This window comes from Mizuhopecten yessoensis, unplaced genomic scaffold, assembly GCF_002113885.1.
Source record: "Mizuhopecten yessoensis strain PY_sf001 unplaced genomic scaffold, ASM211388v2 scaffold10847, whole genome shotgun sequence".
Lineage (NCBI taxonomy): Eukaryota > Metazoa > Mollusca > Bivalvia > Pectinida > Pectinidae > Mizuhopecten > Mizuhopecten yessoensis.
This window is the reverse complement of record NW_018408751.1, coordinates 247,987-263,102: the sequence shown is the minus strand read 5'-3', so window position 1 is coordinate 263,102 and position 15,116 is coordinate 247,987. Positions and strand designations below refer to the sequence as shown.

Below are 15,116 nucleotides of genomic sequence, written 5' to 3'. Positions count from 1 at the left end.
AGAAGAAAAAAGTGAAAGAAATCTAATAACGAACTCTCGGGCGCGCAAAAACCTCCGAGGACACTCATTACTCCGAGGACATTCAGTAGCTATAGGGTGACCCTGTTTTGCACATGTACCTATGACCCTATAGCTATATACGTACAATGCACTTTTGATTTATATGTCCTTTCATTACCTTTGAATGTTCTTGTGATTAATTTCCACGTAGACGCATGCATGTCCCCCAAACCGGCGTTTATTTAGAAATTACGATCGTAGTCATATTTGCATTGTAATAAAGTATGAATACAATTAGTGTCCTATTTTAACTGAAAATTTCTCTTGCGCGTTTTACAATACAGCTTTAGTGCAAGCAAACGTAAAATAATCTTTATCATTAGCGTGCAGGCTGCATGTCTGTGTGTGTGTACAGAGAGACATTGGTATTTACAGGACGATTACACTAAATAGGAAAATACAGAGGTAAACGGGTGAGTTTATAATATCTTTCTTGAATTTATCAAAGATTTTTACCATTCTATCAGCAGATGATGAATATTTATGTCTGTTACATTTCCAGAAACGTCGTTTTCTACACGTAGAGCACTAGTATTACGCTACATTAAGGCTTGAAGTGCGCAATGTAAAACTTGTAATGCGCTACGCTAAGATTTGTACTACAAGTCTTGTATTACGAAAGTTTTACACTTGAAATGGATTCTTATAGAAAATAAGATAACTCCTGGAAATGTATATACATGTTAATTACTAGTATCAATTTATAGGAATATTTCAAACTCGGCAATTTACTCTTTACTCTCAATGCTTATCTAGAATAATGTAAAATATTATATATTATATTATTAAACAGATAAATGTAACACACACACACACATGACTGCACCTTTAAAATTTTGTAATAGATACAGTTAACCAAAAACTAATTACACTGCAACATACAGCTGTTTCGTCCTTTTAGGACTCATCAGTGATGTTAGGGACCAAAAAGTAGGAAATCCAAATTATCTAAACTACTGTTGAAACAGAGGTGCAGGTGCGTAAACACCTTTCATTAATGAATTTCGAAATAATCTGTAAAGTGAGTATGTTATGAACCGTGCCACTACCCAAAATAATTAACTTTGGCCATGAAGGTTACAGCAACCATCGGGGACTAAAAAATCCACATTGTATCTTGAAAAGGTGAACGTAACACACACACAGGTAACTGTAAATCATATTTGGTTAAAGATAAAGTATGCCAAAAACAAAGTAGCATAAAGCATTTTACAATGTGAAAGGGAAAAAAAAAAAAAAATAGAATTAAAACAAATATATACTAAAAGAATATCATAGTACATTCTTACAATGTTATATAAACATCTAAGCTTTGATATTATGTACTATAATATAAATATATTGAATTTTTGCCAATTTAATTTATTTATAGTAGTGATTTTTAACTGTATCAAAAGTTATATATACTTTTTTTTAGTTCATTTTGCAAAAATGTTTTACTTCCGAAAGTTTGATATATAAAGGCGTGTGTTTAATTAATTACTACAGCATGTATAGACATTATCTAATTTTACAATCTATGCAGAATCAATAAAATTAAAAAGCAAAAATGTAATTATCCTTAATTGATTTCTAATTTAAAAATCTAAAATCTAGAGTTAATGACAAACTGCTAAAATATATATTTGGTATGAGTTAAAGAAGGACCTTCAGAACGATAAGTGTTCTTTTCTTTTGATGTTTTTTTTATAACATTGTATATTGAAATAGCTTTTCTATGGTTTGATCAATAGTGTAAATGTCTATAAGATATTAAAAGATTATAAATATGGTTTCATGTAGTCAGTATCATGGATCCTAACAATAAAGTTAAGACTCTGACCTCAACCCTAACCCTAACCCTAACCCTAAGTGTCCCAGTTAAATCGTCTGGCTGACACTGACATAGTTTTTCTCCTTTCATCTTTTTATTGTCTCCTATCATTTATTTATTGTGATAATGGTGCCTGTCTGCTCTCCATACTGCCTTACCTGTAAGAGTCCACGGTACACTCATATAGCCCCAACTTAGGTCAACATTCATTTCAACCATGGCCGCTTTCGTTTATCGTAATCAAAACGGTTGAACCGGTTGGACCAGAGTTCATCGTTTATAAAATACAATAGAACCTAGTTATCAGGTGACCCTTGACAAAGCCTTGCAATGCCTGCATAAACATTTGCAGGTCCGCCAGAATTTAACCCGAGAATATTACATTTAAAAACAGACACATCGGATGTTACGCATAAATGAACAGGCCCAATGAATACTTATCTTTAACTATGGTGTGTGTACATTCAGAAAAAGCAGGTCAGTAGATAACAACTTGTGTGTTTGATGTAGAAAGGTTTAATAAATGAATTGCGTAAATCGGAATAAAATGGACATTTAAGATCAAAATAAAATTCATCTTCTACATCATTAGAGGCACATAACGACCAAACCCTGTTCCTGTGTTCAATACCTTGGTATCTACCAGTTTATACATTAAGTTTATGAGAAGATGTTCTAATCCTTACTTACTCCTTCAAGTGTTGAATATCAATAGACTTGTTTAAGTAACTTTGTTACCAAATTGTACAGATGCGATCACATATGTGTTTAACGTTCATCTTTCAACTATAAACCAATGTCCATATATGTTATCACGTAATATATATATGTGTGTATGCCAACATTATGCACTACAAATATGCAACATAATTTACGCACAAACGTGTCAATCAAATAGGAGACACTATATAAACGAAAGAATTAGAAGATAGTTACTAGCATATTTGCCTATCTTGCGGCACATAGTTTGGAAGCCAAGTTTGAGCCGATCACAATAACACACAAATTCGTGCTGAACAATTTGTCATTATAAATATATTAGAATCAGAACGTCAAGATATATCATGTTTGATATTTATTGGACACACCATCAGAATTATCGCTGAATGGTTTAATGTTATACAAAAGTCCATACAATTGCATCAAAATGTTATCAGAAAAAGGAAGTAAGGAACCAGCTATTTAAAAAAATAGTTTGTTCGATGAGAAAAGTCAAACAAAGAAAAAGATGTTTTTGCACCCTATGGCTATTTCGACCCATTTTGACCACCCATAAGGCGAAGAAAGGTCACCAGCAAAATCGCCGACCACATGAAGAGCATGATAAGTAGAAAAAGTAATATAGTGATAGTTATTAATTAAAATTTTCCATTCTAATGTTAACGAGTGATAATGATATTTCACCGGACTAATAACATGTCATTCTCTTCTGCAGCCTAATTGAATGCTACGAAAGGACATATTTTATCTAAAGTTAATTCATTATGTATATGCCTAGATCAGCGGATCTTAACATTGTAAAATGCCCGAGGAACATATTTTACCTGTACACCGTGTATAAATGCAAACCCATTAGCATTGTGACAGTAAGGGATACATACACTTTATATTAAGTGTCTTTTCGTGACATTGAATATTTTTTCAAAACAAAACTAAACACGTGATAAACATTATAACTCTTTTCAATGTTAATAACATGCCTGGCGCATTTAAAACATCATAGAATGTTATGGTCACATCGTCCACAACTCATTTATCGATCTGGTTTACTAAGCCTATATTTTCTTATTTATAATTCGCTAAAATATAAAACCAGGGAATTTCAGTGGTTTTATATGGCGACATCTACATGTATCTTGATTTGATGTTGGTATGCCTCTCCAGAGCTAGTAAAGGAGAAGGTAAGCTCCACATGATCTATACGATGGCCGACAAGAGCCTGACACAAAGATATGACTTTTCATATCTTTTTGTACCACGGTACACTTTTATAATTATGGTACAAAAAGATATAAAAATTCAAATCTTTGTGTACCATGTAAAAGTCTATCATAGTACATAAAGATTATAAACAACTTTACAAAAAACCTCTTTACTTTCACATATATATGTACCAACAGCCGATATCAGCCGGCAAGATGATTTGAATTTTCATATCTTTCTGTACCATGGTACACTTTTGCCCGGTACAAAAAGATATGAAAGCTTTTCTCCTTTTTGTACCGTGTTACACTTTTTTCATTTATTTTTGTACCACCTACGGTACAAATAGATATGAAAAAAGTGTACCACCAGACCATCATAATGTTGTTATCGGACACTGTGACCAGAACTGAACCCGAATAGTGAAGCCCTAATTACAACGTCGAAACAAGTCGTTTAATCACTGCTGATGAAAAACAGAGTTAGTTGCAATTGTGTAAGTATTGGGGCCTTGACAGGGTCTCCAAAAGGGAAAAGAACATCTCTATATTTGTGTCATTTCCCTTGTTTCGATAGTTGTCCAGATTATAAAAGAATCGTACAACTAGCTCATCTTATTTCCCCTCAAAAAATATAAAAGGGTAGACTATTTATCCTTCGAAGTAATTAAATTGATTGTCCCCTTTTGTCCCCTTGTCCCATACGGACCCCGTCGGCGTTTTCAACTGATTTGGAGTTTCTTTCATTTGAGAAGTTGAAGCGCATAGAATACATTCGAAATGTAAGTATTAGAAAAATAATTCATAATGACTTCCTTTTTACCGTAAAACTTTTATAAAATTCTGTAAAGGATATTGAACAATTGATTTCAATTTAAATGAGTAAGTAATAGTTTGGTAGCTCATTTGGTGTAATCAAAATAACAGACATTCCGTGCGATAACATTTCATTGTATGTGATGACAGCCTTATCGGGGTGTAATTTGTCATACTTGGTAACCTTTACGTCTGATGGTTTCACATGTTTCTGTACCATGGCTGTTTTCGGCCGTTATTTTGGTACAGAAAGATACAAAAGCAACGGACTGATTTTATTTCTGCTTTCATATCTTTGTGTACCATGGTACACTTTTACATGGTACACACAGATTTGAATTTTAATATCTTTGTGTACACCATGGTACAAAAAGATATGAAAATTCATATCTTTTTGTCAGGCTATTGTCGGTCATCGTAGTTTTCGGCCGTTATTGTGGTACAGAAAGATACAAAAGCAACGGGTTGATTTTATTTCTGCTTTTATATCTTTGTGTACCATGGTACACTTTTACATGGTACACAAAGATTTGAATTTTCATATCTTTGTGTACCATACAAAAGTGTGCGACGGTACAAAAAGATATGAAAATTCATATCTCTTTGTCAGGCTCTTGTCGGCCATCGTAGATCTAGATATAAAACTGAATTTAGATAATGTGTCATTTCGTAGCATTCAGTTGGGCTGCCAAAGAGATTGACATGTTATACATATATACGTCTGGTGATATATATATTTATGAAATGAACTGCCTCAATGCTAACTATTGACAACGTGTGCTTGGCTATGTACCATTTCAATACCTAATGGACAAGTTAAACATATTAGAGTTACTTACATACGTTCTGATTTTTAATTGGGTCTATCTGTATAACTTATCATGGGGGTTAGATTTAGGGTGAATACACGGGGGCTTGTTGAACTTTCTATATATTTTGTTTATATATTAGGGTACGATTGTATGTATCAGAAGATACCCTATTTGTAGAAGTTAAAACCACTCAGCATTTTCTATTGTTTTTGATGTATTTAATATCTTTTTTTCCCATTTCAAAATATATGTAAGAATAATTCTCTTAAATTCTGTAACAAATCATGCTCTGTTATGGATCGTTTATCACAACACGCAGAAGACTATTGAACAAGAAAGATTTAAACTTCCTATTAGTAGACTTAATACATGTTGGCTAGGTGTGTTTAAACCTACCTGAACGCTGTTATATGTTATTGGGGGTTGATCATTATCAGGGTATGCAACCCGGATGCATCTTTGTAATGCTTAATTAGCATAGTGTTTTATTTATGTAACACTTTGACCTACAATGCAGACAGTGTATTAATTGAAAACGACATTTATTTTTGTTTTACATTCGAAACGCTTGTCACCAAACAAAAACACAATTTGTTAAAATAAAATAATGTAAACGGATGACTAAAAATAAACTTAAGAACACAGAGCTCCATACGACCTGTTTAGTTATATTTGCGATGGCTGATAAAAGTGTAGTAATGTTTTCAACCTAATAAAGACGAGAAAGGATTATATACTAGAAGTTGATTACAAATAATTTCTTTACTTTTCAAATCATGCTCAGTGCAGGTTAGGAGTTGTCCCTTCATAACATTAAGTATATCAAATAAAAATCAATGTTAATTAACACCCCTGTGTTAAGCCCCAATATTTTTTTCCTTCAATACGTTTCTAGATGTGATAAAAGTGACACAGAACATAGTTGTTAAGCCATAGAAAAGTGATATTTTAAATATACAATTCTTATAAGCAAATTATTTAATTTGGTTGTTGATGAGGACACGCGATATTTGACCACACCGTATGTATCTCCTTGGCTTTATTGATCAACTTCCTCTTCCCCAAAGGGGTTAATCACGTCTAATACCTTTCGATAATTCATACAGTATTGTCTATCAGATAAAATGATCAAACAAATGCATAAATATTTAGTATTTCCCTTATATATCGTGTATATGAAAACCTTATATGTTAAGCCACCTAGTCATTAAATCGGCATTCACTTTCGGTTTGGTTTTATTTGTATGGTATATACGCAGACGGTGTCCGCCGGTAAGGGTGTGGTGGTAGTGGGTGTGGTGGTAGTGGGTGGGTGGGGGGGGGGGGNCTGAAATGCCACATCCCAAACTTTGCAGCGTGACACTCATACCAACAATAGCTAACAGAATGTTTAAAAAATTGAATCTTTTTATTCTCGTGGCAGTGTATTTATTTTCTTCTTTTTCTTACATTCTATTGTACGTTTATAACACTAAATGATGTCGACAATGTGACAAAATACAGTCCAAACTTCGGAGCGGCCCGCTCCATTTTCAAGACATACAAGAGACGGAAAAAGACCATAACTATACATTACGAAAAATAAACATTAAAATATTTGAACAGAACAGCGAGATAGCGGTAAAACATGTAAATGATCGTGTGATCGTAGTTACATAAAGAAAAAAAAAAAACCGAAGACTAAATTTCGCTGGTACTTTCGCCCCTTTTGGGGCTCTCCAGGAGAAATGGGTGAAAGTACTATTTAGGACATTTAGTCTCCGGTGTTTTGATTTATTTATATACTATTTATTAAGAAACATGTACTGTGATATTATTGAAAGATTACATGACCTTATACGTTATTGCTTCGAAGAGGAAGTAATTTATGGGGTCAGCACATGTAAACATTCCCAGTACAAGAGCCAACGGTTTATTGCCGGTACACATCCATATAACGTTTTAAATGTTAGCTAGGATTTGGAGGAATGGAAATACCGAAACACGCAGCATTTTGGCCACTTTCTATTTCAGTGTGGTGATATTATTGCATTATATGTATAGTTCACCTATGTCTAATGTAATACACGTCATCTGATCGATACAAACTGAATTCTAAGTAGCCCACGATTCTTCGTAAACGTTGAGCTCCACGTAGTTGTTTGTTATCAATAGCGCCTGACAATCCGGTTCTCGTCACCACTTAAGTGTACTCGTTGCCCCTTATCAAACAACATCAGCTGGTTTAAACTGACGCACCGATATAACGTCACTCAGTGTTTTAAATTATCTGTTAGATTAAGATATGTCGAAATAGTTTATATAGATTTTCAAAAAGGAAACCGTTCTACTTGCATCTATTGGACATCTTGGACATTTTAGGTTCATTTAAAGGGATAAATTTTACATGTACGTTACGTCTGTTTTTTGAGTGTTGCAGGATTCAAGTGTATAAATAATGGAACACATTTCGCCATTTTTATGTAAATATTTAGAAGAACTCTAAACTATGACAATATTCCAAGGAAGTTTTAATAACGATCTAACCTAAACATCTTACAGGTAACCAGGAGAGGATACTATTCATTTCAACAAGGTAAGTGACCTATTAATATCATTGTTGACTTAATATCAGTACAAATGTATACATTGTTCTTGAATTTGATTTCAATACCGGAAAAGTACAAGATAAACTTGTTAAGTGGTATTATTTTGACGGTACAACGATATATATTTTTGTTCATTTATATATTCATTATTCATATTTTTTTTTTTTTTTTTTTTTTTTTTTTTTTTTTTTTTTTTTTTTGATTTATTTATTTATTCTTCCAAGTTCCTATTGTTGTCTGTTCGTATAGATGCTGCGGTATATTTTGTATATTTACCAGTGTATATTGTAACCTGTCGTTTGTTTTTTTCTTATTAATTTTGAGATAAACTGTAATCCTGGTGATGCGGTAATACTTTTCTATGAACCGTTATAAGTCAAATTATGATTTTTAAAAGGACATTGTAAAAATCCATGATAATGACCTAGTTAGTCATTGCGTGAATCTTGTCTACTTTGTAAGCTTATTTAGTTGGAAAGATAAAAACCTAGAAATTATTTAAAATATGCAATTGTATGTCTATAAATAATAAGTGATGCATTCAAGGAATGTGGCTTTTGAAATATACGGATTTATATCCCCCCCNNCCCCACACACACACACACACACACACACACACACACACACACCGCTCCTGTCCCTATTTAATGAAAATCTCGCCCGTCATTTTCACCATTTAGTCCCCTCAAACCTATGCGTAAAGTTGTTAGTCCGTAACATACCGGACCCGGAAATTAAAAGTAACCTCAGATTAAGGCCACGCGCACCACATTAAATTATTCACAAGCAACCAATTCAATACTGAAATATATATATTTTCGTGGAAATGTTAGTATTCTGCTAATCTGTCTATAACCTCTCAAGGAATGCGGTACAGTAGTAACGGCTCACACCTCTTTCCCAGAATTACGTAGAGAAAACAGTCATGTCGAATGCACTGTCAGCTTACATATTTTAAACAAGTCAAATTGTATTTAAAATATCTTCGTATTTAAAAATAACTTTTATTTTTTGTATTTTATTTATTTATTTAGTTTTGTCTTCCCATGATTAATTAATATCCTAAAATACCTATGACTATACTGGCAAATCCTTTCACGGGATGTTTCATTTTGATTTCGTCAAGCTTGCAATGCTTGGGTCCTGATTGCTGTGATGTGGTCACGTAAGCCAGTGGTCTGTTAGTCATTCGCCATATATATCTTCCGTATCATGATAGCGGTAGCTATAATGTCGTTAAAGCGAGGAACACATTTCGATCACAAGCGTTAAGCTATGAGAAAAATAACCACGAAAAATAAAATAAAAAACGGACTGATCCGTTACCTGATCGGCCTACATATATTGATATAGTGTACTATGCCGTTCAATACATACTCTGTTGAAACGGAAAAGAAGATACAATCCAGTCTTTTTCTTAATGCATATTCACTCAATGATAAAATAGTGATTAAGCTAACAAATAGGCGGGAACCTTCTTTTTACCTTTTCGCATTGCGGGGTCGTACATTGACCGTACATGTGTAATTCGTATCAAAGCTGTGTTGATCTTAACCCCCTAAAATACTCCTCAGGTCATTGCATAATTATGTGTTATGATCGTTACCTTAACCCCCAACATGTGTTATAGAACTACTCGGGGTCGGAAATAAACATGAAAGGCCATATCTTCCATTGTTATGAACGGAAGTTGTTCATATTTGACAGAAATGCTTGCTAGGGTGAGGGGGTCTGCAGGTAAAATTTTTAAGAGCCTGAGTTAGGGGCCGGGAGGGGGGGGGGGCGGATTTCAAAAATCTTCTTCTTTAGTTATAAAAGTGCTAGTATAGGATCAAATACTACCCATAGATGTAATGGCATTTTTATGTCTCCCAGGGCCCCCGTTTGCCCTGAGGAGGGGGATGAAATTTAGTATAGTTTATATAGGAAATGTACATGATGGGCCATATCTTCCATTGTTTTGAAAATAATTTGTTCATATTTTAGAGAAATTCTTATTAGGGGAGGATGGTCTGCTGGTATAAATCGTGTGAGCCTGTCCCCTAGGGGGCTGAGTTAGGGGCCGAAAAGGGGGGAAATTAAGGGAAATGTCAATAATCTTCTTCTCCAGTTCTAGAAATGCTAGAATCAAATACTACTCATAGCTGTAAAGGCCTTTGGGTGGTTTATTGCATTTTTGATTTTCATGTCTACCAGGCCCCCCGTTTGCCCCTGTTGAGGGGGTGAAATTTAGTAAGTTCATATAGGAAATATACATAATAGGCCATATCTTCCAATGTTTTGAACGGAGTTTGCTCATATTTGACAGAAATACTTGTTAGGGGAGGAAGGTCTGCTGGTATAAGTTTTGTGACCCTGACCCCCTAGGGGGCTGGGTTTGTGGTGAAAAAGAGGCGAATTTCAAAACTCTTCTTCTTCAGTTCCAGAAATGCTAGTATTAAATGCTACTCATAGAAAGGCCTTCGAGTGGTTTAAATACTATGTGATTTTCATGTGCCCCAGGTCCCTCGTTTGCCTTTTGGGAGGGGGTAAAGTTTGGTATTGTTGATATAGACAATTCGACAAATGAACAGCCATCACATACTTTTTATCTCCAACCCAACTTATGTGCTAGTAATAATAACAACCTTAATTCTTTATGAATTATAAAGTCTCCATAGTAACTCTTCCAAGTCTAACCCTACATGTCTGAAGTGGTTACAAATTGGCAGTACAGAGAAAATGTAAATATTGTGCTATGATTGCTTAAATAACCAGGTGAGCGATACAGGCCCCCTGGGCCTCTTTTTCTATCTCGTCCGATCTGTCTGGTACCTTTACGTGATATTTCGCGGACTGTTAACACAGCGATGTAATTATACGCGGGTTAACGGCTGAAAATTGACAATCTGCATTTTAAACATGCTGTGTTGTCGTTACATGTATTATTTTGATGTTGTTAGTTTCCTGATATTGTAGATAAAATATGATTTACACTGTGAAAACGTTATTTACTTTGTGAGGATTGACTACATTTTAAGCGGAAGCATTCGAATGTAGCTTTAGTAGTGTAGAGGCAATATTTATTTGAGGCCCAAGACGGGATAATTGTAGTCTTTTGTAAAATTTAATAGTCTTTTTCGAACTTAAAGGTGCGAGAAAAAAAGCAATTACCTGTGACTGAGCGAGTTCGGATTATCTCAGTCTCGGGATAAGATCCTGAAAAATCACTTCCTATGCTTACGCCTCGGTTGGGATTAAGCCTCGACTACTCCGGTTCTCCATTTGAGGACGTGACATTGCTCGGATTTGACAGAGCTTTGCATTGAGGATGTTGTTAGTACAAATTAATTAAGATTGAATTTAGAGGAAAGCTTTAGTTATTTCTTTTCTCTTGTTCGAATTGTACTGATCACTTTTACTGACATCATGACCTAAATAAATCGAAATATAATAAGTAAAAAAAAATACATGATATGAGAATACTGAAACATGAACAAATTAAAATGCGAATATTAAGATAGTCCCACCAGGCGTCTTCTTATATTCCATCAAAACCCTTTATATAAATCTTAATCTAACTTGAATTTATGCCACGCCCTCAAATGATGACATGTCTAGTTTTCTGCTATTATTTGCTGTGATTTGCTTGCAATATTGATATGAAATATGTAGTTATGTTACATACATAATCAGTAAATTATTCTACCGTCGCTTCAGCTGTTCCTGTATCCTCGATACTCCAGGAATTACGCTCACTTGGAATATGTCTTAAAAATGAAGGCACACGGCTAGCTATTTGATTAAAAAATCTTTACCAATCACTAGACTGTTACCTGCCCATTTGAAGATAACAGAGGAGCGACCGCGAGATTCTTTTGATGTACATCTCAGGATCAAAATTGCCTTCTCTTCTCACCCACAAGATGGTGCACACTTAGCCTTAAAATCTTGCTATGACATACATAGTCCAGGGCTGCAGAGAGCGAAGGTGAGCACATCTCCTGGATGATCGAGGATACTTTGGTCTAAGTCTGCCAATATCTGTGTATGATAGTGTATATATATGCTGAAATAAATGTATTTGTACATGTTCTTGTATGTGTGTGTGTGTGTGTGTGTGTGTGTACGTGTGTATGAGGTGAGATGTTTCCTTCATGAGTTACTTCCCCTTAGCCTTGTGTTAATATGAATTATTTTGTGTAACATTTTTCATTTCTAAAATGTCTAAAATATTATGTCATTGTTTATTCCACTTTGGCCATTTGACGGAGAGAAGTTATATTGGCTTTGCCTGTTATTCTATCCAATTGACTATGCAATCTTGTCAATAGAATGTTATGAACTGAAAATGAACGAGGGTGCCGTAGCTCCAACAGAAAAGCTGATGCAATATGCAGAAAATGCAAATCTGATTGTTCAATATAAAGTCAATATTTCCTTATATCTTATTGGTAAAAAAGTAACATTATATAAAATATCGATTGTTTTTCAGTTCGTAGGCGCTATCGTGTACACGCAGACAATACATCGATCGTTAAAATCGACAATCACTTTGTCTTAACAAAAATATGTCAACACAGAGTGTCACTTAAACATTTATTTTATTAATCAATAATATCTTTACATTATACAGGAAAATCACAACCGCAAAACATTGGGATATAACACTGATATTGTTTTATGTATCTATATATATTTACATATAATAATATGTATATATACTAGCATGTTTATTATATATGTAACAAAACAATAATAGGTCATTGTACTGGAGGTAAAAACATAAACAATGGCATTGTCACGAAAGTAATGTATTCCGTGAAATTTTCGCTGCAGTTTAATTTTCACCCTTTCGCCCTCCGTAATGCGAACGAATTTATCATTACAGCGAAGTAAACATCATAATTACGGAAAATAGCTATCAAATACACGAAATTAACACTGGGTAAAATGGATTTAATGGGTGAAGGGGGGAAGTTTTACTGGGCGAAAATTCCCCGGTTTTGAGTATTAACCTCATCCTTGGTTCTTCAGGGGACTGTTTATTTTTGAGAGGAAAATGCCAAAGTTGAAGTAAACAAGAAGGAATATTGACATCGCCTGTCCTTTGAATTGCAATGGACATAAGATTTATATGTCTGCTTTGACGTGTCAAATTTAGGTATGGTGCTATTTATAACCTCATAAAATTATTCCATTTCGTAGACAAATTCGTTAAGTCATGTTTGTGTACCTCCATTTGTACAGTGCTAGTGATACATCGATGCCACAATTTACAATAAATAACACTAACATGAATTGTATACCTCTATACAATGTCCCTTGTTTAATACCTTTCATTGACACCTCGATATAATGCCCCTCTTTTAGGCATACACTAATGTCCGTCCTTATATAGCAATGACATCCTTTTTAATGCCAGCTAATTCTTCATGAAGAAATGGTGACATTGTAACGATGTTTTATTAGATGTCATGCTATGAGATAATCACTCACATGCTTGGGTTCCATTACAATATCTATTTGAACTACAATATTGGGTCAATAACTGTTTTATTATATCCAATAACATTGTCGTTGTTTTGTCATCAAGTGTTGTTAAATTTGTATGAAGGCCTGGGAAATAACTATCGAGCAACTTCAACGTGAATGCCATTTTAGAGTGATGCCATTGAAGTTATTATCGAACCCTATGTATGCAACAGCGTAGTTAATTAGATAATGTTTATCATACAACCTGAGAATGAAATGTCGTGTGTCCTTCGGGTCCTCTCTAGAAAGAGTAAAAGATATTACCTCTGAGTTCCGAATGACTGCAGCAAACGACATAAATGACAATCAATCCAATCCGAATGGAATGCACGAATTACTAATTGAAATATTGTTTTATGTTGAGGTAGAACAAATTCAAAATGTTATATGCATTTTTTATGATAAAAATAACCAGATAATAAATTTACATAATTATCACAGATCAAATATTTTATTGATTATTTTGATACAGATTTTTTTAAATTTATATCCAAGAAAAGGCAATTATATTTCTTTATTATATTGAAATTATCACAAAACATTGTTTCAAAGGGAATTTAACACGGCAAATAGAATAATTTCATTTTCGTTTTAATCATTTTCAATTTGCCTAAGAAATCTATCATATTTAAAAAAAAATAAAAAAAAAATTAATTACAACAATGAACAATGCTGTGTTAAAATCTATATCTAAACGCCGTGAACATTCAAATTCCCTTGCAGTTTTACTACATGGAGACATCATTTTTTATTGTTCTGTATACATTTATTTCCTCATTGTCATATCAGAGATGAATAAAATAAGACGTGCATGATGACAGATTTATCCCGTTCAAGCAGCAGAATTATTATTACAAAAATAAATCAGAGATGATGTTTATCACACATTCAAGAAACACGATGAAAACGGTATCACGCTTATATTGGCAGATATGATTTTTGCTGTATTTTCATCTTAAAAGTCCTTGCACTTATTCAATGCACATTTGACAGAGGGCAAGTGGTTCCTATTATTTTCAAACGGTGTTGTGTGAAGGTTGAAAAAAAAATCCAGGAGCAAAAACCACGACAGGTTGACCTCGCAAAATTTAAGCGCTTTACAGCACATGTTTAATCATAATGATGGCAATAAAAAAAACTAAATAAATACGCACACACATATTCACAGTCGACGAGGTGATATTACCTAGCAAATGATGAGATTATTTAAATATTGACAAATATGTACAGTTTGACGACCTTGTCTAATAAACATATAATACTACGTTAAGGTAACGATATGATATAAAAGTACGTCACCCCAAACCATCAGTACTCAGCTCTTGAAAGTGACTAAAGATCTATTCATTAAAAACTCGATATACATTTTAAAATCATACACATATCCATACGATATAATATATCTAATATACTTATTTATAAAGGTAAATCATTGTTTATTACAATAGGAACCTGTTGTTGACCAGTTGAAGTTGATATGTAGGTAAATAAATGTTGATTTCATTTTTATTGCTTCTTAAAGGGACATCACGTGAAGAGCCATATTTTTTTTAATGAATGTATGTATTGTATGCACTTCCACTTATGTTAC

At 33.8% G+C, this 15,116-nt stretch overlaps 1 protein-coding gene across 5 annotated transcripts in view; it reads left to right on the top strand.

Moving 5' to 3' along the window:
• Positions 1-348: 348 nt before the first annotated feature.
• Positions 349-15,116, top strand: part of LOC110462924 (beta,beta-carotene 15,15'-dioxygenase-like) — a 58,604-nt gene continuing 43,836 nt past the window's right edge. For 2 of the 5 annotated variants that reach the window (XM_021517166.1, XM_021517167.1), the window contains exon 1: positions 7,599-7,998. The gene's annotated coding sequence lies outside the window, so the exon portion shown is untranslated. Of the gene's footprint in view, positions 474-7,598; positions 7,999-15,116 lie in introns of those variants that run through there. The other 3 variants (XM_021517168.1, XM_021517169.1, XM_021517170.1) reach the window with 3 other exon arrangements.